Source organism: Peromyscus eremicus, chromosome X, assembly GCF_949786415.1.
Source record: "Peromyscus eremicus chromosome X, PerEre_H2_v1, whole genome shotgun sequence".
Classification (NCBI taxonomy): Eukaryota; Metazoa; Chordata; class Mammalia; order Rodentia; family Cricetidae; genus Peromyscus; species Peromyscus eremicus.
The window spans coordinates 59422525-59426497 of NC_081439.1; the positions used below are offsets into that span (position 1 = coordinate 59422525).

The 3973-nt window shown below is 44.9% G+C and overlaps 1 long non-coding RNA gene across 1 annotated transcript; it reads right to left on the reverse strand.

Moving 5' to 3' along the window:
• Positions 1-1000: 1000 nt before the first annotated feature.
• Positions 1001-3542, reverse strand: LOC131899876 (uncharacterized). The gene is made up of 3 exons (XR_009376139.1): positions 3346-3542; positions 3061-3124; positions 1001-1620 (listed from the first exon to the last, which is right to left on the reverse strand). It is a non-coding gene; the product is annotated as an uncharacterized LOC131899876 (long non-coding RNA).
• Between the last annotated feature and the right edge of the window lie 431 nt (positions 3543-3973).

A 3973-nucleotide genomic window follows, 5' to 3' on the forward strand; every position in this document is an offset into this window, starting at 1 on the left:
AATTACTTGGATACCATCCCACACTCCACACACACATTTGGAGAGGCAAACCAACCGCATTTTATCACTAGTTTGGTAAGATCATTCAGGCTCTTCATTTACAGCATGGTAATCCCAACATTTCCAAAACTTGTTTTAAGTTGTTTGAGGTGAGTGCTGGCCAATAAGCACACATCATCTCATTGAGGGAGTGAATACTCAGACTGCTCCTTACCTCTTTTTTTACCAGGACTCTCCATTTCCCAAATGAAGCTTAGGAAGGATTTCTTCCTATTGGCCAAAATTGGAATCTTCTAGTTGCCCCCAGTCTGGTTGATGCTTGTTGGTTCCTTCCTGTTTCCTTCTCCTGTATTCTAGATTCCTGTATCATCTCTCTCTTCAAGCAGATATTTGAAAAAAAAAAAAATAGACAGTGGGGATAACTAAGAATCCTATAGCCTGTCTGCTCTTAGAAGGCATGACTTTAAAGAGGCTAATCCTTCACTTGATTAATAACTATTCTCACCTAAGAAAACCAGGGTACAACACAGCACACGGCCTATAGCACGGTCCATAGACCAGCCTATGACTCAGAATTTGCATGTGATGTCTAAGTGTATCAAAGCTCCTGGAAAGTTCAGTTTTACTGGTTACTGAAGAGCGGGGGCACCAGTTATAGCAATCATTCTCAAATTCAATTACGTATCAGAATTACCTGAAAAATGCATAAAACATAGATAGTTGGGCCCAAAACCCAGTTTCTGATTTATTGGGTCTAGGTTTTGCATTTCTAACATGTTCTCTTGTGATGCCTTTGTTGTTGGTCTGGGGAACTATATTCGTAGAAACACTGGGTTAGAGGTGAAGCTGGACTGTTGTTAAATTGCTGCAATTATCTCAGCCTGAGTTTCTTATATTTAAGGAGTTCAGCTATCAATGTGTCCAGGTCACTGGAATGAGGAAATATGGAGGAAGCCCTTAGCATGAGTTAGCATTTGGTAAACCACAAATGGATGCAAGCAGTCAGTAATGACTATGGCTCAAAACATACTACAGCATGACATTTTATCTTCCTCTAACCTCCCTTTCGCAACTATAAAGGAATTTCTGTGCTCCAAACAATGTACCTAAATTATGCACAATCTACAGACAATCTTAAACCATAGTACTTAGAACAAAGAGGACAAATCACCCTATAGGCTGTATCTGGAAAAAGAGGTGGGTGCTGACTGAAGAAATACTAGACAACAAGCCGCCATCCGCCAGAATGGGACAAGAATCTGGCATTGTCTTGAACTAAAACAGCTGGATGTCCTTACTATTCCAGCTAAAGTCAAGTAGTGAGGCGTCTTTAAGCAGGAAATACAGAAATCCTGCCAGGCTGTAGCTTACACTACAGCAATGTGCCAACCCACTTGCCATTCTCAACCCTCCCTGCAACCGCCAGCTCATGTCTCCCTGCCTACTTAGCCATTTACCTTGCCTTAGTCTAGTTACACTTCTTTTGCCAGGACTGCAATTTTCTCAGATCATTTCGTCAAATATCCGTGGACATTAGCTTAGACTGTGAAACCTTGAATCTTATGGCTTCTTTCTGGAAATCTTTTCATTTTTATTTCTCATCATTGTGCATCTCAAAACCTAGAAAGGAAGAACCAGGCCAAGTATGATTATAATACATACCTGTAATCTCAGCAGTTGAGGGATGGAAAATTCAGGGTTGAAGTCAGCCTAAGCTACCTGAGACCATATAAAAGGGATGGAGAGAGAGGTCAGAGGGCAGGTGAACTGAGACTGGGAGGGGAGAGAATAAAAAGGAAGGAGATGGGGAGAGAAGAGTGATAGAAATTCCCAACACGCCCTTATGGCTGGGCAAGGTCGTGCACGCTCGGCGGGACACTTAAGTCACTTCCACCTAGTCATTTCCGGGTCAAACGTCCTGCGTGACCCATGACCCTGCATGTTGCGCATGCCCGGCAGGACACCTAGTCATGCGGGATACCTAGTCATTTCTGCCCAGTCATTTCCGCTTCAAAAGTCTAGCATGACTCAGGACCCTGTGTGATCTATGCCTATGTGTGGAATAGCCACATGGGCCTGTGTGTGCAGGCGCAGCTCAGCCTTTATAAGCCGGCGCCATGATTCCCTTGCCCCCTTCACACATGTGTCTTTCCACACGCCTGTGCACATCTATCTCTCTCTCCTCATCTTAATAAAACTCTTATTAGTGGATTCTGTCGTGTTTCGTGACTTTTCCTCGCAGGGTAAGAGCGCTGATAAAAACCAACAAAGAGGAAGGGGGATACTGAACAGGAAGGAACAAATAAGCATGAATCAGACTGGAGTTAACTGGAAGGATTCTAGTTTTGCCCACTAACAATATGCCTGTGTTTATTTTACTCAACTTACCATGTTGTTGTTGTCATGGTTGCACCATGCTGAACCACAGGATTCTTTAAAACATCAGTCATGATCACAATGCAGCAAGGCCCCATTCCAAACTCTTAACCAGAATTAAAACTCCATTGGCATTCCACTGATAACACTGGAGGTCCATCTGTGCCACACTCCTTCCTCACAGCAAAGTGAAGCCCCCCCCCCCCCACACACACACACAGACAGTCCGGAAGGGTAAGATCCCAGGACCCATGGGGAAAGGAGACAAGACAGGAAAGCAGAACACAGAAAGGAAGGGAATCAGACTTCCCCCTCCCTCTGGCCTCTGGGGCTTAGTAGACGTCTTATTTGGGAGCATTAACCCAAGCGCTCAAAGCCCTAGCATGCATTGTTAACCAAGCTCTAGTGCTAGCACTTTTTCATCCCATTGAACCCTTCTAGTAGTATTTCCTATTCTGATGCTAGTTTTCAAAGTCTGGAATGAAGCCGTATATCACACCATTCCTAATGTCTTCAATCATCATTTCTGGAGGAAGTAGGATCTGACCATTTAGTTCAAATGAAGATACTTAGATCCACTTTATTTTGGGGGGGGGCTGTTTTATTTTCTATTACCTATGTTCATCTGAAATTAAGTCAATAATTTGTTTATTGTCTGTCTCCACATATTAGAATGAATGGTACCTGAGAAGCGAGTCGATGTGTCTCAGGTCTCCAGGGTCTGGCACATTATGGAGTCAGATGTTTCCTGAACGAAAGGACAGACGGATGTCTGAACAGGTGTGTGGATTGCGCCAGTAGAGTCCCAGCGCGAATCCCGGCGCCAACTGGCTATCCCTTCTCCCCACTCAACCCCAGCCCTAACCAAAGAAACTTCCCGCCAAACATCTATCTATACAGCCCACTGCACATGTCCAAGTAGTAAGGTCGGAAGACTAAGATCTCCCACCTCCTCGCGTTCATTCCTACCAGCAAAGGAAGCCGCCTCGGTCCATTCCGGTGGGGTGGCGGCGTCAGAGGGGTTCTCGGCAGCACGAAAGGGTGAATTGAATTGCCTAAAGCCAGATAAACAAATTCAAGCTTCCCATCGTCCTTGGCGTTCTGAACACCGGAACCGCAACTTAAAACCGCCGGGACTTCCTGTACTGTTGCTACGGCTTCCAGGCTCTGATTTGAAGGAACTACATGTCAATCAACTCCGAATTCACTTCCGGGTCACCCTCACGGGATGGGTGGCTTTCTGGTCAGTTGGCTTTCGCCTCCCCTTTTCTGTCTCGCTCTGGGTCTTCCCAGGTCCATTCCAGTTCAAACAGCCAAAGTCGGGAGATAAAGAAAACATTCTTCTGGCCTTTGTTTTCGCCTGTGAAACGTTACCGCTTGGTGGCAGCATGATTTCACAAGAGCATGCAGTTCCGCTCTCCCTCCGCCCTTTGTGTTTAGAAAAAAAGGCACCTCCGTGAAAAACTGCTTCCTTATAGACACACAGACCTTCTCTGGCATTTTAATAGCCCCCAGGTTTTCCAAAAATGAGCCAATCTGATGAATAGAAGAGTAGCTGGAAAAAAATGTTTTTAATGTGTTTTTTATTATTAGTCTT